This window comes from Malaclemys terrapin, chromosome 1, assembly GCF_027887155.1.
Source record: "Malaclemys terrapin pileata isolate rMalTer1 chromosome 1, rMalTer1.hap1, whole genome shotgun sequence".
NCBI classification, from domain to species: Eukaryota; Metazoa; Chordata; order Testudines; family Emydidae; genus Malaclemys; species Malaclemys terrapin.
This window is the reverse complement of record NC_071505.1, coordinates 147,793,784-147,815,770: the sequence shown is the minus strand read 5'-3', so window position 1 is coordinate 147,815,770 and position 21,987 is coordinate 147,793,784. Positions and strand designations below refer to the sequence as shown.

The 21,987-nt window shown below is 44.4% G+C and overlaps 1 long non-coding RNA gene across 1 annotated transcript in view; it reads right to left on the bottom strand.

Annotated features, from left to right (window-relative positions):
* Positions 1-21,987, bottom strand: part of LOC128844900 (uncharacterized) — a 106,830-nt gene that overhangs the window by 64,466 nt on the left and 20,377 nt on the right. The window contains exon 2 of the long non-coding RNA XR_008446546.1: positions 950-1,029. This is a non-coding gene — a long non-coding RNA (uncharacterized LOC128844900). The remainder of the gene's footprint in view (positions 1-949; positions 1,030-21,987) is intronic.

Here is a 21,987-nt window from a genome sequence, read left to right as displayed (position 1 = left end):
ACAGAAACACCAACCTAGGAACCTATCCCTGTAGCAAACCTCGTTGCCTACTCTGTCCCCATATCTACTCTGGCAACAGCATCAGAGGACCCAACCACATCAGCCACACCATCAGGGGCTCATTCACCTGCACATCCACTAATGTCATATATGCCATCATGTGCCAGCAATGCCCCTCTGCCATGTACATTGGCCAAACCGGACAGTCCCTCCGCAAAAGAATAAATGGACACAAATCGGACATCAGGAATGGTAACATACACAAGCCAGTAAGTGAACACTTCAATCTCCCTGGTCATTCTATCACAGATTTAAAAGTCACTGTCATTGAACAAAAAAACTTCAGAAACAGACTTCAAAGAGAAACAGCAGAACTAAAATTCATTTGCAAATTCAACACCATTAATCTGGGCTTGAATAGGGATTGGGAGTGGCTGGCTCACTACAGAAGCAGCTTTTCCTCTCCTGGAATTGACACCTCCTCATCTATTATTGGGAGTGGACTACATCCACCCTGATTGAATTGGCCTTGTCAACACTGGTTCGCCACTTGTGAAGTAACTCCCTGCTCTCCATGTGTCTGTATATAATGCCTGCATCTGTAGCTTTCACTCTATGCATCCGAAGAAGTGAGGTTTTTACTCACGAAAGCTTATGCCCAAATAAATCTGTTAGTCTTTAAGGTGCCACCAGACTCTTTGTTGTTTTTGTAGATACAGACTAACACGGCTACCCCCTGATACTCTCTAAGCTACTGCTGCTTATTTTCCACCTGACGTGACAATCCTTTGTGACATCACCAGTTCCTCCACAAACTGTCTGCCCTCCCCCCCACATTATTAAATACAATACATAGCAAAAAGTGCCAGATTGATACCCCTGGATTCTGAAGTCCTGCCCCAATAGCATCAGGGCAAGCTCCCCCCACCCAACAGCCCCTCCAATGTACCTCACTCCTGCCCAGCATAAACCTCCTCAAGGGGAATTCAGTCTCCGTAGCCCATTCGGTCGTTGGCCTTCCTGCTGAACCTGCAAGTAAGAGAGCAATTGTATTTATTTTTATTTAAAGATAACAAAAAGACACTATCCAAGGTTCTAACTACCCTAACGTACATTTACAATATAATGTAATTACAGGCAGCATTAAAATGTCCAATGCTGCACTTTGGTTTACTATTTGGGACATGCACACCTGTCACACTAAGCAGTGGACTGAGGGCCATCTAGTCTGTTCACACAGATGCCACCCAACAGCCACTGGATGGCTGTGGATTTAGTTTACAACTACAGCTGGTCACATTGTTTGTGCAAAATATATCTTCTAACCAACATAGGACTTTTGTCCCTGGTTCATGGACTCTGCCAAATTCCCAAATTCCTCATGTGTGAACTTTTCAGGCTGTGAGGTGTTCACTATTCTGAGATCAGTCGTACGTCACGAAAAGTGCATGGTGTTTCTGCTCCCTGATTAAATGACTGAAACTTTTTGAGCAAAAAGAATAATAAATAACCAATGTGGAATAGTGACTAATGAAGACTCTTTCTATTAATGAATGATAAATTAAGAATCCTTCTGTACTGACTACTGATAAATACTCTTGATCAACAACTATTTAGGTGAATATATGAATATTTGTGTGAAGAACATCTATTTCCCATTCCCCTGGACAAAAAGCCATAATTAAGAGACATAAACGTGATCAAACTAAACAGCCATTTAGAATGCTGAAGAACACTTGAAAACACATTGTTTTTTGCAGTATCCTATATGCGATAGTTATGACTAATCTGAATTGGATTCACACAGGTGATATAAGAGGTAAAAGGCTGCATAGTACTATACCAATCCCCTGAACCAGTCATCAGGGCTTGTTTCTGTGGAAAAGATTTTAAGACAATGAGCCAAGATTTACACCTAAAGGTGGCAACTCAGAACTTCCAAACAAAAAATATTGTGATTCTCAGCAAATGCTCATGGTGCTAAAAAAATACCAGGGAAGTAAAGAAACTGAAAGGGTCTGCTTATATAAGCAGAAATGTCTTGAAATAGAAGGTTTTTGAAAGTTTACCATAAGGCACTGGCAAGTCTTTAATGGGCATCTTAAATATCTGCTTTTTCTCTCTTTTCCTGACAAATTGGATCTGCATAAACATCACCTTTCCCCAAACATATGGTGCTATCAGATAACCACCATTGGAAATTCACAAAGATAACAGGAATTATTAGAAGTGAAGTAAAGTTCAAAACAAATAAGGGGTCTTCTGTCAGGAACTTGGTAGAATTCTCCCTGCAGGGCAGGTGAAATCTGAAGGCTCTGAAGCTGAGGTTGGTTATACTGGTCCGCGTCCTCTCTCTCCGTTCAGCTGTGCATGTTGCAGCTTACAATGGAGATTCCCTTATGGAAAAGTCTTCCAGAATTTAAGGAGGAACAATAACCTTGCTGCAGAATGTTTGAACACACTGACAGAATCCTGTAGCAGGGGCTTCAATTCTCTATTGCATTCCATAGGATATTCTGCACATTCTTTGAAAGGACCCCATTCTCCAATTCTCCTAGCTATTTGAGAAATTTGTATTAATCCCTATTTAATTCCATTAGAACTCTACTGACTTCATCCCTGTTAAATTTCTCAGAACCTTGCCATAAATGATTTTCCAAACCCATGAAAATGAGGACTGCAGCATCATTCTACACTCCACTGTGGGATAAAGCATGCACAAATGAGTTAGGCAAGTGGACGGGACTGAAGAGCTCAAGGATCTGAATGTGGAGGGGGCCTGGAATTACTTTAAATCAAAGTTGCAGAAACTATCTGAAGCCTGCATGCTGAGCAAGGGGGAAAACTTCATAGGGAAGGGTTGCAGACCAAGCTGGATGAGCAAGCATTTCAAATAGGTGATTAAGAGAAAGCAGAAAGCCTGCAAGGCATGGAAGAGGGCATGGATCAGGATGGAAAGCTACCTCTTAGAGGTCAGAAAGTGTAGTGATAAAGTGAGAACTGCCAAAAGCCAAGCAGAATTGGACCTTGCAAAGGAAATTGAAACTAACAGTAAAAGGTTCTACAGACATATAAATAAAAAGTAAATAAGGAGAGTAGAAGTGGGACTGCTAAGCACTGAGGATGGGTGAAAATTGAAGATAATGTAGGCATGGCCCAACACCTAAACAAATACTTGCCTCAGTTTTTAATGAGGCTAATGAAGAGCTTAGAGGTAGTGGCAGGGTGGCTACTGGTAATGAGGATATGGAAGTAGAAATGACCACATCCAAGGTGGAATTCAAACTCAAACAGCTTAATGGGACTAAATCGAGGGGAGGCCCAGATAATCTTCATCCAAGAATATTAAAGGAACTGGCACATGAAATTCCAAGACCAATAGAAAGGATTTGTAATGAATCTGTAAACTCAGGGGTCATATCCTATGACTGGAGAACTGGTAATATAGTTCCTATTTTTAAGAAAGGAGAGAAAAAGTGACTCAGGAAATTACAGGCCTGTTAGTTTGACCTCAATTATATGTAAGGTCTTGGAACAAATTTTGAAGGAGAAAGTAGTTCAGGACATAGAGGTAAATGGTAATTGGGATAAAATACAACATGGTTTTACAAAAGGTAAATTGTGCCAGACCAACCTGATCTCCTTCTTTGAGAAAATAACTGATTTTTTGGACAAAGGAAATGCAGTAGATGTAATCTATCTGGATTTCAGGACGGAATTTGATAGTTCTGCATGGGAAATTGTTAGTTATGTTGGAGAAGATGGGGATTAATATAAGAATTGCAGGGTGCATAAGGAACTGGTTAAAGAGGAGACTATAAATGGACTTACTGAAAGGTGACCTGTCAGGCTGGAAGGAGGTTACTAATGGAGTTCCCTAGGGATCAGTCTTGAGACCAATCTTATTTAACATTTTTATTAATGACTTTGGCACAAAAAGTGGGAGTGTGCTAATGAAATTTGGGGATGACACAAAGTTGGGAGGCACTGCCAATACAGAGGACTGGAATATCATAGAAGAAGATCTGGACGACCTTGAAAACTGGAGTAATACAAATGGGAAGAAATATAATAGTGGAAAGTGCAAGGTCATGCACTTAGAGACAAACAACAAGAATTTTTGCTATAAGCTTGGCATGTATCAGTTGGAAGTGACAGAGGAGGAGAAAGACCTGGATGTATTGGTTGATCACGTGATCACTATGAGCCACCAATGTGATATAGCCATGAAAAAAGGCTAATGCAGTCCTAGGATGCATCAGACAAGGTATTTCTAATAGACACAGGGAAGTGTTAATACCATTATATAAGGCACTGGTAAAACCTCATCTGGAATACTGTGTGTAATTCTAGTCTCCCATGTTTAAGAAAGATGAATTAAAGCTGGAACAGGTGCAGAGAAGGGCTACAAGGATGATCAGAGGAATGACAAATCTATCTTATGAGAGGAGACTCAAAGAGTTTGGCTTGTTTAGCCTAACCAACGAAGGCTGAGGGGAGATAGGATTGCTCTCTATAAATACCTATCAGAGGGATACATACCAGGAAGGGAGAGGAGTTATTTGAGTTAAGCGCCAATGTTGATACAAGAACAAATGGATATAAACTGGCCATCAACAAGTTTAGGCTTGAAATGAGACGAAGGTTTCTGACCCATCAGGGGAGTGACGTTCTGGAACAGACTTCCAAAGGGAGCAGTGGGGGCAAAAAACCTAACTGGCTTCAAGACTGAGCTTGATACGTTTATGGAGCGGATGGTATGATGAGACTGCCTACAATGCTGCGTAGCTGATCTGTGATTGCTAGCAGCAAATATCCCCAACAGCCAACGATGGAACACTAAATGGGGAGGGCGGAGAATTCTTTCCCAGATGTCTGGCTGGTGGGTCTTGGCCACGTGCTCATGATCTGACTGCCATATTTGGAGTCAGGAAGGAATTTTCCCCAAGGTCAGAATGGCAGAAACCCTGGTGCTTTTTTCCTTCCTCTGCAGCACAGGGCACAGCTCACCTGCAGGTTCAAACTAGCGTTAATGGTCAGTTGTCTGTAACTTGAAGTATTAAATCATGATCTGAGGACTTCAGTAATTCAGCCAGAGGTTATGGGTCTGTTGCAGGAGTGGGTGGCTGAGGGTTCTGTGGCCTGCGATGTGCAGGGAGTCAAACTAGATGATCATGATGGTTCTTAAAGTCTGGGCCTATAACTTTTTTCTTGAAAAGTTTTCAGTTTTAAAACACATTTATGCAAACTGAAACATGTTGGAGTTTTGTTTTCCCCATCTCTCTCTTTCCCCTCCTTTTCTATTCATCCCGCTATTCTCAGGGACTAAATGGGAAAAAAAGGAGGAAAAAGTGTGGGGGGGGAAGGAAACCAAACCAAACTTTTTTTGTTGAAAAAACAGAACATTCCTAAAAAAATGAAAAATTTCATTTTTTTAAAAAGGCATTTTTTGGTCAAAAACTATTTTGGCCAGCTCTAATTATTTATTGTTATTATTATCGTCATCATCACAATCAATCCAGGGTGCCCTCAACTGGCTCCAGTTGTGTCCATTTTCTTGCTTCTGATCTTCTTTTTGGAGGACGTTGCCTAGATTCAGAGAACTCTCTCTCTCGAGCCAAGATTGGCGGGTCAGAGCAGAAGGCTACAGCTGCGCTATCATCCCTCAGTGGCTGAGTTTTAACCAGTGTCCCAGCTGACATTCTAGCTGTGCAGCAAGTTGTCCACTTAGGTTCAAGCAACTTGGATCTATGTCTGTCTTTGCTGGTAATGTATGGACCCTTTTTTATTAATCAGAGAGAGCAAGCTGCCAGAAGCCCTTAAACAAGTTATAGTCAGGCCTCGGTAGAGAAAACCAATACTGAACACTAATGTCCTGGCCAAGTACTACCTAGCCCCTAACTTTCCCTTTCCTCAAATGATAATGCAGCAGGTAGTGACAGGCCAACTCCAGCAAGATCTGATAAGCTCAGGCCTCCTGGAACCCATGCAGCTGGGCTTCAGGCTGGAGCACCTCACAGAAAAGACACTGATCATAGGGATTGACATTCCCCTCTGAGCAATGGACAGAGGCCAGATGTCCTTGCTGACAACTCTTGATCTTTCAATGACCTTCAATCCTATTGATCATGAAATGTTGACAAGACTGTAAGACCAGCCAGGATTCTGATCACTTTTTTTCAAAATGATCACAAGCAAATACTGCTGCATGAGGGAATCTCCCTCTGAGGGGGTCTGAGCTGTGGGCTCCTTCATGCCTCAACCCTGACATGTCTTCTGTTCAGTATCGAAGTGAAGTCGCTGGGAGACAGTGAGACCATATAAGCTGCAGTATGATCTGTAAGCCAAAAATACTCTGCTCTTTGGCTCTTTTTCATTGAATCCAGACATAGTTGTTGGCCAAGCTCATCTAATGGTTGGCAGAGACTAAGATCTGGATGAAAGCCAGGGAGGCTGTAGCTCAAACTAGACAAGATTGAGGCAACACTGTCTAAAACAGGATGTGGTCTGACAAAATCTATAATCCATCAACTAAGGATATCTGCCCAACCATTGTCAAAGTGCTCTGCAGTCCTGGGATATTACTAGAGCCATCACTACTTCCAGATTCCCAGAAATACCTTTTCCATCTACAGCTGCCACCCAACTATAAAAACCATGTCTGAAAACAGAGAAATAAGTCCACTCAGGACTTCATAGAACAGTGCACTATTTTCACAACATATCTAATTAAACAAATGTAGGAACCTAAGATCAAAGGCTCAGTCTTAAGGGGGGCGGGTCTGATCTCTGGGATGAGGACAGATGGTTATGGAGGTGATTCAGCACCCTTCTGTAGGAGATAGCTCTGCCTCTCTCTAGATGAGGGGAACTTCACTATGAGCCAGACAGCTGGGCTAGCTGCCAGGGGAGAAGTACTGCATCCCTCACTGAGAGAGACTGTTGAGGAGACTAGGAAGCACCCAGCAGTGAGTGCACTTTTACTGTTTCACTATAAGGATGTTGTGGAGCTAGTCCCCCTTCACCCCCACCCAGAAGGACCTGAGGCCATGACAGGATGCTGCAAAAGGTCCACAAGGGGGTGCTACTTCAGGTGAGCCACTACAGATAGTTTGGACTGTAGGGGCCATGTCCCAAACTGAAGAGATACAGGTAGGAAGTAGCCCAGGGCCGTGGACTTTGACTCTTTGCCAGGGGGACACTCCCCGTGTTGCTTCACACAGGGTCCTGGGCTGGGAGCCAGTAGAGAGGGAGGGCTGGGTCTCCCTACCACACTCTCTTAAGGAATGAGGCCCAGATGTGAGTGGAAGAGAGAAGATTTCAGCCCAAGATCAGGGAATGCCTGGTCAGGGAAGCAAGGGGCTGGGACCTCAGGTGTGCTAGCTGCTATGCTGTCTGGCCCTCTGAGCACCCTATCACAAGCTGCTTTGGGGATGGGCAATGCAAAGGGCCTGATGACCAAATGAGAATCATGCCCAGAGTCTGTTGGGACCTCTGAAAGTGGAACCTCTGAAAGTGCCAATACAAAACATTTCACCATTTCTGAGTTGAAATTTTTTGGAACATTTTGCTCAGCAAAAAATTGCAATACAGTATTTCAACCTTTCATCCTAATTTGGGACAAAAACAAATGTTGAAATACCAGAATTTCCCGCAGAACAGAAATTCCAATTTTCACTCAGCTTTAATCGCAGATCTGCAAAGTGATGGAGGCATGTACAGATTGTTCTCTAGCCTTATTAGTCCATTCAATGTAGTCTCAGCCTTGGGAATAAACAGAAAATTAAGTCCTATTGGATCCCTGAGGAAATGCAAGAGATGGCACTAAAGGTTCAGGAAATGCTGAAGCTAGGAGGGAGGAAGAATCAAGTAGCATCAAGTGAAGCTCAATAGTCCTGGTCCCTAAGCTGCATAGGAACACTCGATTCTCTGTTGATTTCTGGAGAGAAAACTCAGTTTCCTAATTCAATATGGATCCAATGGCCCAACCGGATGAGGTCCTCAGCTGGTTAGGAAAAGCTCTAATAAAGAAATCTCACCACCCTACATTTAAGAAAGGGTCATTGGTTGGTTGCACTAACACCTGATTCTCTAGGGAAAGTAGCTTTTGTCATTCTCCTTGGGCTATTCCAGTTTGTCAGCATGCCTCTGGGGTGACATGGAGCTCCAACCATCTGTCAGTGACTGAGGGACCATATTCCCTGTCACCATCAGCAAGATGTAGCTGTATACCTGGACAATGTGGCTGGTTTTCACACCAATTGGCAGCCATAGCCAAGTGAAGTTGTACAGAAACCTCTGGAAGGCCAGGCTCCTGAAAGAGGCTAAGCTCACAACAGAAGATTTGTGAAGGAAAAAGTACCTGGGGCATGTGATTGGAAACTGATGGGTTTAACCCACCCCACCCCAAAATAGTGAAGGCCTTCCCAAAAGTTTGTTCCCTAAGACTAAGAGGTTGGTATGGTCCCTTCTTGGAAATGGTGAGGTATTACAGCCCAGGAATTTACAGACTGTGGGGTACAGAGGATTGGCTGGTCACATGGTGTTGGATCCTCCAGCTGCTTTGGTTCTGTAAACCTGTAAAGCAAATGAAAAGGAGCCAATGTAAATGTTTCCCCTAAGGGCTGCTCTACATAGGAGGAGGAGAGGAAACAGGGACCAGAGCCTCCGAAGAAGAGGAGCCAGGGGCTGCCAATGGGACTGGATCAGCTAGCAGGAAAGGAATGTTCAGGAGTGGAGGGGAAAAGGGAAATAGGCAACATGTTCAGGGCACAGGGAGAAGAGAAAGAGGCATCGTGTGACAGGGAGAGGAGAACGAGGCAGCCAGGAAATATGTGCAAGGGAGAAAGGTACAAGTCTGCAGAGCAGCATGTGCAGAGGAGTGGGTGAGAAGAGAAGAGGCAACAGAGAAGCATGTGGGGTGGGGGCAGGGGAGAGAGGAAAACAGAACACATGGGGGGGGGAGACGAAATGAAGAGCAAAAGGAGAGAGAGTGTGACCCACTTCTTTGAAAAAGGACAAAACAATGATTACACTAAAAACAATTATGAATACATAAGTCCTTTCTCAATGAAGGCAGTCACTGCAGTGACCACAGGCATGTTAAGTGATCACAGAGGGGAGCCCAGGCCAGGCTTGACAATGGTAAATGAGAGGTTAGGTGGGGACAAGCCATTGTGAATGGGAGGTGAGGTGTCCATGCGGTAATCTCTCTGTTAAGATGTGCTCCATACTATATAAAAGCTTGATGCTCCAATTTGTACTGCATTTTCCAAGGCTGGCAGCCCTCTTTGGCCAGTCATCTAAAACATTCTACTCAAAGCAAGTCTGTTGGAGACTGAAATGTAACAAGGCTGCCACAATGATAAGGGACTTTTTCTTTGGTTAATATTCACTTTTTGAACAAAGCACAAAAATAATTATACTTATCGTTCCCCAGACAAATGAACCAATCACTGCCAAAAGCCCCTTTGGGGCAGCAAAATTATTTTAGTTTCAGAAGTTCGCAAAAGTGTTTGAGCCATTTTTTACCATAGATAGTGAGATGCTCAATTCAAAAAGTGAAATTGGTGGGCTTTAAAAAAAAAATTTAACTGCTATATGTCAAATCCCTAAATCAGCCGTTTAAGGATGAAACACAAACAGAACATTAATTATTATACTGCATCCACATAGATGTGACATTGCATGGGTTATAATAAATGCTGCATTAATAAAAATGATATTCTGAGTAATGCATCTGAAATTGAAGCACTTTCATTTTATATTTATAGGTCAGAAGGTTGAGTTTTTAGTGGTGTTGGTTTTAAATCATTTTGAAATACACAGTCTAGCCATATAATCTTCCCCAGTTTCTAGTGTTCTGCAGCAGCAACCTCATTTGCCTTTCACTCTAGCAAAAAACATTTTGCATTGGCACTACAAACTGCCATACTGGATCTACATATCCCTGGTAACATATTTCATTCATCCTGGTTGTTTGCTTCACAGTATGTTCCCAAAGACTTGCTTTAAATTTTCAGCCCTATAGTGACACCATAAAGTCAGCTTCATTCTTATTTAACTTTATAGTGTAACTGCATCTCCCTTCAAGGTTGATCTTGTACAAAATATTATATGGTTTCTTTTCCCAGAAAATGTAACAAATCTTTCCACACAGAGAATCAATTTGTGGCCTCTTAAAATTCTGCTGTCATTTCTAAAATGTTGCTCCTTTATTTTTTAAAAATGAATTTCACGTGGTTGAAAGGATTTGGATTGAGCGCCCCACGAAGTAAAACCCTCTATCCTCAGAACAGATACATCACAAACAATGGCTGTGCAAGCTTCCCTCACACCAGCATCAGTGATGGTTGTGCAAGCTTCCCACACACACAGACCCCGGCAAGGTATCCCAGTCCTGAGCTGGAAGAACTAGATGTACTGGTGAATTCAGTATCTGTGTCCCCACTGCTAAGGCTGCCAACAAGGGGTCAGTTAAAGTCAATTTGTGGTGATGTGCTTGTGATGTGATTTTGTTTGTGACAGGGACTTCAAATAAAAAACAACCAATTAACTTCAAATAAGACAGCAAAGAGAATTTCTGATCAGTTTGGGTGAAATCCTGGCTCCATTTAAGTCCATGGCAAAATTACCTATTGACTTCAATAAGGCCAAGATTTCACCCTGTTGGTCTAGAATGAATTTCAATCAGTTATCTAGAAGTAAAGAGAGGGTCTATAACATTAAATAGCATTTGGCCTCAATCTATTAGGGCACCAGTGCTATAAACATACAAGGAAGGTACAGAGAAGAGCCATGAGAATGATTATAAGACTGGAAAACATGCCATGAGACTCATGGAGCTCAATCTATTTAGCTTAACAAAGAGAAGGTTAAGGGGTGACTTGAACACAGTCTATAAGTACCTAAGTACACCTCTACCTCGATATAATGCTGTCCTTGGGAGCCAAAAAATCTTACCGCGTTATAGGTGAAACCACATTATATCGAACTTGCTTTGATCCACCGGAGTGTGCAGCTCTGTCCCCCCCCCCCCCCCCCCCGGAGCGCTGCTTTACCGCGTTATATCCGAATTCGTGTTATATTGGGTCGTGTTATATCGGGATAGAGGTGTACCTACATGAGGAACACAAATTTGGTAAGAGGGCTCTTCAGTCTAGTAGATAAAGATATATATATATAAGCCAGTGGCTGGAAGCTGAAGCTAGACAAATTCAGACTGGAAATAAGGTGCAAACTTTTAACAATGAGGGTAATTAACCATTGGAATAATTTACCAAGAGTTATGGTGGATTCTCCATCACCAGCAATTTTAAAATCAAGATTGGATGTTATTCTACTAGATATGTTCAAGTTCAGTTATTAATTCAGGAAGTCCCATCGCCTGTCATATAGGAGGTCATACAAGATGATCACAGTGGTCCCTTCTGTCCTTATAATCTATGAATCTCTGACTCTCTGAAAGTGAAAACTCTTCACTGTTTATGTAGACTGAGCTGTTCACCCAATGAGAACACAGCATATTGAGCTTCTCTGGTAAGATGTGTAGGCAGCATCTGGAGGCACTAGAGAGATTCCTCTGGCTGCAGTGCCAAGTGTGCATTCTGTGGATCTGATTATCCTCTCACTTAGACCAGTGGAAATCAGATTTCTCTGGGTTCCAATCTTCACCAAAATCCATAGAGCTCTGCCCATTGATGCCTAGAACATTCTCTAATTTTTTTTAATTGATTCGATGAGGTGCTCAAAAGTTATCGCATTACAGACAAACAGAAATGTCCGTGAATTCAGTGTAGGGCCTCACTTTGCTTGGTCAGTGATTCACCATCAGATAAAACATACATAGGAAAGTTTAGTTTGTATGGGCTATGTACAAACTACTCTTAGTTGAAAGAAACAGCACGCTGAGCTCTTAAGCATGGAGCAATTCTCCAAAAAGGGCCATATTTCTGAGGTTTAATGTACCCACCCTACACACACACATATCATATATTATTTGAAAGCTTGTTTTATGTATGTTTAGCTGAGGTTTTATGTATGTTTGGTGAGAGAATCATTTTTTTGCACAGTTCCAGAAAAACTGCAATATGACTACGACTAGATAAACAGGGCAATCTTGAGGAGTAGTGAGGTTATTTTAGCTCTTTATTTGGCAATGGTGTGACTGCTGCAGGAATACTGTGTCCTGTTCTGGTGTCCACAATTCAAGAAGGTTGTTGTTAAACTGGAGATAGTTCAGAGAAGAGCCACAAGAATGATTAAAGGATTAGAAAACCTGCCTTATAGCGATAAACTCAAGAAGCTCAATCTACTTAGTTTAACAAAGAGACCGTTAAGTAGTAACTTGTCTGTAAGTACCTACATGGGGAACAAATATTTGATAATGGGCTCTTCAGTCTACCAGAGAAAGATATAACAAGATCCAATGGCTGGAAGTTGAAGCTAGACAAATTCAGACAGTAAAAAAGGCATAATTTTTTAACAGTGACAGTAATTAACCACTGGAACAATTTACCAAGGGTTGTGATAGATTCTCCATCACTGACAATTTTAAAATGAAGATTGGATGTTTTTTCTAAAAGATCTGCTATGGGAATTGTTTTAGGGAAGTTCTATGGCCTGTGCTATACAGGCGGTCAGACTAGGTGATCTCACAATGGTCCCTTCCAGCCTTAGAATCTATGAATTTCTGACCTGTCTCTAGCCTTCCCTTTTTGGGGAAGGTTATTTAGACGGTGTTGGCAAAACAATGCCAACACCACTAGGGCCAGTCTGATAACTAAAGCCATTAAAACCGCACTCAGCAACAACTGTGGTGGAAATGAGAACTGGCTTTACTGAGACAAAACGTTTTGGACACAGTGCCGCTTGCCTGTCTCTGATGAGAAAATGCTGTGCGTAGTCACCAGCAGGGATAGGCATAAAAGTCTATGATTTGGTTTAAGGTTTCATTCAGCTGAGATTATATCTGATCCAGGGGTTTTCAAACTTCATTGCACCGCGACCCTCTTCTGACAACAAAAATTACTACATGACCCCAGAAGGGGGGGGGCGCCAAAGCCTGAGCCCGCCGAAGCCCCGTGAGGAGGCCAAAGTCAAAGCTCGAGCCCTACCGCGCTGGGGGTGAGAGGGGAAATCACAGGGGCCTGTAACCTGAGCCCCACCCCCAGGGCAGTGGGGCTAACCCTTTGGCTTCAGCCCTGGGCCTCAGCAAGACTAAGCTAGCCCTGGCAGAGCTGCCCAGATTTTCCCAGAATGCACCACAGGTAGGCAGCATGGTAGAATTGGATGCACAAACCTGGTTAACTCATGGCTGTGTTGTGGGTAAAAGTCATCTGTGTTTGTGGTAAAGAGGTCAGATGAGTGTCACAAGCTAGTAACAAAACCACTGTTATATACTCACAGTGTGGATGCTGACCTAGGAGATGCAGACCTTTGCTTTTTGCAGTTTTTAGCAACAAAGGTCGAAACAGAGCAAGGAACAGATTGACTTCTTTTTAAACCTTTCATTACAAGGGCAGTGTGCAGCAGCCAGCCTGCAACATAAGCAATGTCTGGATTCTAGAAAGCCAGAGACACAACAAATGAGGGTAAGTGCAGGATTGCGGAGGGGAAAACAAAGCCTGGAACTCATTTCAGATTGATGATGTTACTACAATGTTCTCCACTAGGTGGAGCTGTTGTAGTCTGCATTAGAAAAACCACCATTGATTTTTCTGTTTTAACTGCAGTGTCAGTTTTGCTCTACTTTGTGCATGTTTTGAATATTTATGCTTGAAATCTTGAGCTTTTACTGAATGATGCTATTTTATAATTGGAAGTCTGCTTGGAATAAAACAAAGGAGACTCAAAGAAGCACCTCAGGAAGAATTAATATAATAGGCTGCAGTGCAGGGACTCTCTTCAGTGTCAGCAAATGTGTCTCTGGCATAATTTGGTTCTTCCCTTCCCCTGTGAAACAAGTGGCATCTCTTTAAAAAGTCTCTCTCTAGGGAACAGTCTCCTTCGGGACAGAGGAGGTTTTGTGATTAAGGTGATCTGCAAAGGACTGGACCATAAAGACTGTTTTTAGATTTTGGAATACATCAGATGACATTGTTAAGATTACTTGTGGCACCTTAGAGACTAACAAATTTATTAGAGCATAAGCTTTCGTGGACTACAGCCCACTTCTTCGGATGCAGTCCACGAAAGCTTATGCTCTAATAAATTTGTTAGTCTCTAGCGTGCCACAAGTACTCCTGTTCTTCTTTTTGCGGATACAGACTAACACGGCTGCTACTCTGAAACCTGTCATTGTTAAGATTGTATCTCTTCTCCTTTTGTTTTTCTCACAGTGGAATATCATCAGAGCTGTTTGCATGTCAAACATTCATACCCATAGCAGGATGTCCTGAAGATGGAGAGAAGGCATAGCTTGAACTAGGCCACCTAACATTACACTGGGAGCAGGGACTTGAGCCCAGATTCTTAGGGTATGTCTACATTATGAAATTAGGTCGATTTAATAGAAGTCGATTTTTTAGAAATCGATTTGATACAATCGATTGTGTGTGTCCCCACTAAGCGCATTAAGTTGGCGGTGTGCGTCCACAGTACCGAGGCTAGCGTCAACTTTCAGAGCGTTGCACTGTGGTAGCTATCCCACAGTTCCCGCAGTCTCCGCTGCCCATTGGAATTCTGGGTTGAGCTCCCAATGCCTGATGGGGCAAAAACATTGTCGCAGGTGGTTCTGGGTACATGTTGTCAGGCCCCCTTCCCTCCCTCCCTCCATGAAAGCAACAGCAAAAAATCGTTTCTCGCCTTTTTTCCTGGGTTACCCATGCAGACGATATACCATGGCAAGCATGGAGTCCGCTCAGCTCACTGTCTCGTATGTCTCCTGGGGTGCTGCTGGCAGACGCAGTACTGCAGTGCTACACAGCAGCATCCCCTTGCCTTCCTTGCGAATGGCAGACGGTACAATACGACTGCTAGTCATCGTCATTGTCTCGTGGGTGCTCCTGGTTTAGCTTGGATAGGTTGGTTGTGGGTGCCTGGGCAGACATGGGTGCTCCTGGCCGACCTCGGTGAGGTTGGTTGGGGGTGCCTGGACAAAAATGGGAATGACTCCAGGTCATTCTCTTCTTTAAGTTTCGTCTAATGGAGATTCAGTCCTGCCTGGAATATCATGCCAGCTGGAGGCTTCTGCCTCAGGCTGCTCTCCCAGTCGGCAGCACCACGTGGTTGCATCTACCCCAGCCTACCCCTTGCTCCCATGGCTCATGAAGCCTGGACAGTAGTAAGGAGCAGTTCAACTATTGGCTGAGCAAGTGCATAATGGTGGTAGAATGTGCCTTTGGACGTTTAAAAGCTCGCTGGCGCAGTTTACTGACTCGGTTAGACCTCAGCGAAACCAATATTCCCATTGTTATTACTGCTTGCTGTGTGCTCCACAATATCTGTGAGAGTAAGGGGGAGACGTTTATGGCGGGATGGGAGGTTGAGGCAAATCGCCTGGATGCTGATTATGCGCAGCCAGACACCAGAGCGGTTAGAAGAGCACAGCAGGGCGCGCTGTGCATCAGAGAAGCTTTGAAAACCAGTTTCATGACTGGCCAAGCTACGGTATGAAAGTTCTGTTTGTTTCTCCTTGATGAAAACCCACCCTCTTGGTTCACTCTACTTCCCTGTAAGCCAACCGCCCTCCCCTGCTCCCTTTGATCTCCGCTTGCAGAGGCAATAAAGTCATTGTTATTTCAAATTCATGCATTCTTTATTAATTCGTCACACAAATGGGGGGATAACTGCCAAGGTAGCCCGGGAGGGGTGGGGGCGGAGGGAAGCACTGGGGTGGGGTAGTTGTAGGGGCACCCCCTAGAATGGCATGCAGCTCATCATAGAAGCAGCATGTCTGGGGCTCTGACCTGGAGTGGCTGTTTGCCTCTCTGGTTCTTTGGTAGACTTCACGCGGCACTACTGCGGGTCCCTGTTATAACCTCTGTCCTTCATGCTCTTGGAGATTTTTTCAAATATTCCAGCATTTCGTCTTTCGGAACGGAGTTTGGATAGCACGGATTTGTCTTCCCATACAGCGATCAGATGCAGTACCTCCCATTCGGTCCATGCTGGAGCTCTTTTGCGATTCTGGGACTCCAGGGTCACCTGTGCTGATGAGCTCTGCATGGTCACCTGTGCTGATCAGCTCGCTACGCTGGCCAAACAAGAAATTAAATTCAAAAGTTTGCGTGGCTTTTCCTGTCTACCTGGCCAGTGCATCTGAGTTAAGTGTGCTGTCCAGAGCAGTCACAATGGAGCACTCTGGGATAGCTCTGGGATACCGTCAAATTGCGTCCACACTACCCCAAATTCGACCCTCAGGAGGTCTTCTATGGGGAAGGGATCTGCCCTGTGAAGCTATATCAGAGCAGAAATCCTACTCTCACTATTCAGTCATCTCCTCCAAGACACTCACCCTTCTCTCCCCAGCTCCAACACTGCCTTTCTTATCTCCTGGAATTCTGGGTGCCTCCATTTCCTGACCCCAGGTGCCCAGCCACTCAGAAGTGATGTAGGATGGGGAGCAGCAGGCTTTAAAGGTCAATGAGAAGCAGACCCTGCACTGATTACTGTGCACAGACTGTGAAGTGTTTTGGGATCCAATGAGATGAAAACCACTATATAAATGTAAGATGGTATTGATTTTCTTATTATTATTCCAAGTGCTTTGTGAAAGATTTTAATGTCAAAACATATAGCATGAGCCAGATTCTGCACTCTGTTACAGCAGTATAAAGGGATAAGTATCTCCATTAAAGTCTTTAGAGTTACTCTGAGTTTACCTGTGTATAAATGAGATTGGAATCTACCCCAAACATCACTGAAGTTAGTGGAGTTACACCACTGGAAATGAGATCATACCCCTATATCAATAGGCCAAAACCTCAGCTAGTATAAACTGACGTTATTACCTTTTATCCCGGAAGAAAAAAAAAATATGGATGTTTATAACGGTGTTTAATTCAAATAGGGGAAAGCCAATCTGTATTCAGTTTTTGCATCTCTATCAAACAAAAGCTCTTAAGAATGACTCTACCTGAAGCCAAAACCCCTAAGATGGAAAGATTTTCCCTTTCATTTATCAGAGGATGCTGATTTGTGAACATGTCAATAAGGTTTATTGGAGATGTGACTCGTGATGACGTAATTCTGAAGGTTCTCTGGCAGAATATCTAAGCAGCCTAGCCAGGGGATTAACCTTGGCTAAGGAATCAAAGAGAATTTAAAATTGCAAATCAATGTCAATGGAATTTAGCAACTTGCTGGGTGTCTACTATATATTATTTTTTGTAATGAAAGTTTGAATATTTTTATTCAGTGCCTGTAAATGCATTGCTGTGAAAGATACCACAATGATAGCTGAGTTCAGACCACATGTTTATGCATGCAACATATATAGCAGCAGTCAAACCACTGTGTCTCACCACTGCCCTGGCAGGGACATCTCCTGAACTGAGGGCATAGGGGTTACATGCAAGGGAGGTTTAATTTGAAATTTTTTATGTGTGTCAGGTAACTTGCAGTACACAGACACCAACAGCATGCAAATGGAACACCTGTTTCATTTTCAATTAGAATTGTGTGAACACAAGGTAGTGGTTTGCTGCAAACTGAGGGTGTCACGTTCTTAGGGGTATCCTATGGTCATTTGCTTCACTATTGAGCACAGTGCTGTGACGGGTTGGATCACAGAAACCCCTTTGGAGCTGCCACCCGATGTGCCAAGACTACCCCTATTCCTGTTTTCCCTGCCAGCTCAGGACTCCAGCACCGGGTCTTGCTGAGCCAGACACTCCCGTCTGGCTCCAGACACAGATCCAGGGTCTGAATCACTTGTCCCAAAGCTGCAGGTTTACCTGAAAACAGCTCACAGTAGTGTGCTTGTCTTTAGCACTCAGATGCCCGACTCCCAATGGGGTCTAAACCCAGATAAATCCGTTTTACCCTGCATAAAGCTTATGCAGGGCAAACTCATAAATTGTTCACCCTCTATAACACTGATAGAGAGATATGCACAGTTGTTTGCTCCCTCAGATATTAATACATACTCTGAGTAAATTACTAAATAAAAAGTGATTTTATTAAATACAGACAGTAGGATTTAAGTGGTTCAAAGTAGTAACAGACAGAACAAAGTAAGTCACCAAGCAAAATAAAATAAAATGCGCAAACCTATGTCTAGTCAAACTAAATACAGATAATCTCACCCTCAGAGATGTTTCAGTAAGTTTTTCTCAGACTGGACACCTTCCAGGCCTGGGCACAATTATTTCCCCTGGTACAGCTCTTGTTGCAGCTCAGGTGATAGCTAGGGGATTCTTCATGATGGCTCCTCCCTCTCTCTTCTGTTCCACCCCTTTATATATCTTTTACATAAGGTGGGAACCCTTTGTCCCTCTGGGTTTCCACCCCCCTCACTGGAAAAGCACCAGGTTAAAGATGGATTCCAGTTCAGGTGACATGATCACATGTCACTGCAAGACTTCATTACTCACTTGCCAGCACACACATATACAGGAAGACTCACAGGTAAATATGGCCATCTGCAGACAATGGGAGTCCTCAAGATTCCAAACCATCCTTAATGGCCCACACTTTACATAATTACAATAGGCCCTCAGAGTTATGTTTTATATTTCTAGTTTTAGATACTAGAGTGGTACATTTCTACAAATAGGATGATCTCACTCAGTAGATTATGAGCTTTGTAATGATACCTTACAACAGACCTTTTGCACGAAGCATATCCCAGTTACATTACATTCACTTATATTTTTATCTTATATTTTTATAAAACCATATAGACTGCACAACGTCACAAGTGCATCCTGGGATTGTTTTCTCTGTGAACTGTAGAAAGCCAGGTGGGTTCAAGTTTTTTAAATATCTCCCATGTTTCCACTGTCTCCACCCCATACCTCCTTTGTGGGCGGGCTAGCAGCATTTTCAAATTGCTGTCAGCCAACACGAACCCAACAATGCTCCACACAGCATGGGCAGTGGGTATCGTAGGCAGGGGGAAGCTGTGCCTCCCCAAACAGTCTAGCGTGGCCCCGCCCATGCTCCGCCCCCAGGCCAGGCCCCCTCCTGCGGTTCCCAGTGCTCTGCCCTAGCTGGCCTAGGCTGGCCTGTCTCCTGCAAGGACTCAGGGAGGCTGGTGCTGGGGCCATACTGCCCGGAGCAGCAGGGCTGGGGGCACTGTCACCTGGCGCTCCGGGGCTGGCTGCCCAGCACTCCAGGGTTGGGGGAGCTGCGGCTGCGCCGCCCAGAGCACCTGGCCTGGGGTCTCCCCTCAAAGCCATGCGGTGCTGGGGCCAGGGTGGGGTTGCTCTGGGCACCAGGGGAGGGGAGTTAAAAGGGAAAGGCGGGGGTCTTGGGTACAAGGGGAAGGGCGGGGCCTTGGGCATAAGGGAAGGGGCCGGGGGCTAGCCTCCCACAATGGTCGGGTCATCGGCCGCCCATGTCTGCACTGCTGTGGTGACCAGTGTGAACACATGGAGACTGCTTGGGCTGTATAACAGCACTCAAAGCTAAACTAATCCAGAATTGGACTTTGTCCGTTGCACCACTGAGCAGATGATGCTGGAGCAGGAAACTATTCTACAGGAGCAGCTCCTCTGGCAGCAGAAAATTCTGAAGTGGTCGCAGCAGGATGAGGAGAAAGAAGATAGTGCTGGACTGCTTAAACTAGAAGACTAGAAGAGCTACAAAATATTCAGTTATCAGAGGGGTAGCCGTATTAGTCTGAATCTGTAAAAAGCAACAGAGGGTCCTGTGGCACCTTTGAGACTAACAGAAGTATAGAGAGCATAAGCTTTCGTGGGTAAGAACCTCACTTCTTCAGATGCAAGCAAAATATTCAGTGCCATTTACGGGTCTGGGAAACCAGCGTGGATTGGTGCAAGAGACTTGCTCTGTAGATGTGGGATGACCAAACAGTGGAAAGAGAACTTCAGGATGGGGAGAGCCACCTTTTTTGAGATCTGTGCAAAACTGACCATGGGGCTGCAGCAGCAGTGTACCAATATGTGGTGCCCCATATCCATGGAGAAATAGGTCACCATTGCCTGGTGGAAGCTAGCCAACCCAGAATGCTACGGATTTGTAGCCAAGCAATTCAGTGTGAGGAGATCAACGGTTGGGGCCATTCTCATGCCATTGATAAGGTATTGCCCAACTGGATTGTAAAGCTGGGGAATGCTTAGATTACTGATGGCTTTGCACACAGGGAGTTCCTAGACTATACTGGGGCAATTGTTGGAACCCATGTGCCTCTCCTTTGCCTCTGCTCCCAGCCAGGGTGCAGAATTTATAAGCAGAAAGGGGTATTTCTGCAGGGTGTTCCAAGAACTGGTTGACCACTGCAGTAAGTTTACAAACAAATGCAGAATGGTCTGGAAGAGTCCACAACGCTATGATCTTTTGGAACTCAGTTCATTTAAATTAATGGAGAAAGGACAGTTTGCCCCCAGGACCACTGCCGACATACGTCCAGGTGTGGAGGTGCATTCTGTTATTCTGGGAGACCTAGTTTATCCTCTGACGCCCTAGTTAATGAAGCCATACACAGGCCTCTTGAACAGAAGGAAGGAATATTTTAAGTATCACTTGAGTGGTTGCCAAATGGTAGTTGAGTGTGCATTTGACTTTTTGAAAGGCAGGTGGCTCTATTTACAGAATAGGTTGGAAGCAGCAGCAAAAAGTGTTCCAACCAGTGGCACAGGAGCCAGCAAACAGAGCTGGAAACAGGGAAGTCTGAGTGGGAATTTGTAAGGAGAGTTTGGCAGACAGGGTGGGAGGGAAGTGTGGGGTGTTGTGTTTTGTGTGCGTGGGCATAGACGCCGACTCTGTGGGTGCTCAGGGGCTGGAGCACTCACAGGAAAAAATGGTGGGTGCTGAGCACCCACCGGCAGTCCCCCTATCAGCTCCCCACCACACACCTTTGGAAAGTTGGTGCCTGTGTGTGTGTTTTTCTTCTTGACAGGGAAGGTGATGATAGCTACAGAGGTAGTGATCCAAGGAATGGAAGAGACAATGAAGAGGGCTGGATGTGGAAGCTACGGCATGTACATTATCCTGGATTGATTACCTAGAGGAGGCTGAAGAGAAAACTCAAGACTCACAGATGCAAGCTGGACTGGAGAATTGTGAGGGGAGACTGCTGGATGAGGAAAGTAGCCAGCGAAGCATGTGACTACTAGCACCAGGCAGAGGAAAAGACTGGCTATTGAAGGAGAAAGAGAGCTTAGGAACAAGTTTGCTGAGTTGGAAAATGAAGAAGGGGCCCAGCAGGCATTAATTGCAGGTGGGAGAGCAAGAATGAAGAGAAGAGCGGCTAGTCCTAAAAGAAGAGGGGAAGAGTCAATGGAGATAGCCAGATTTCAGGGCCCCAGGAGGATAGAGAATGACTCACAGAAGATTGCAAGTGTGAACAAAAGACAGGAGGACTTCCAGCCAGAAAGAACAAAAGGTGGAAGGCTGGGGAATCGCACCAACACAGGAAGAGGCAGGTCTACTTGATTGGTGACTCCCTGTCAAGAAGAACAGACAGGTCTGTCACCAGAGCTGATCCAGACAACAGAAGGGTATACTGTCTGCTGGGGTTAAGATATGGGATGTGGACCTGAGGCTGCAGAAGATCCTAATGGGAGCTAGAAAGAATCCACTGATTGTCCTCCACATGGGAACAAATGATACAGCTAGATTCTCACTGGAATGCACCATGGGGGACTATGCCAGGCTGGGGAAGATGCTTAAAGAAATGGAGGCTCAGGTGATCTTCAGTGGGATTCTACCTGTCTCTACAGGAGGAGAGCAAATGCAAGGTAAGATTATGATGGTCAATAAATGGCTCAGGTAGGGGTGCTATAAGGAGAGCTTTGGGATGTTTGACCACTGGGAGTTAATCAAAAATGGACAGGTCACGTGACCTCTGCTGTATTGCCT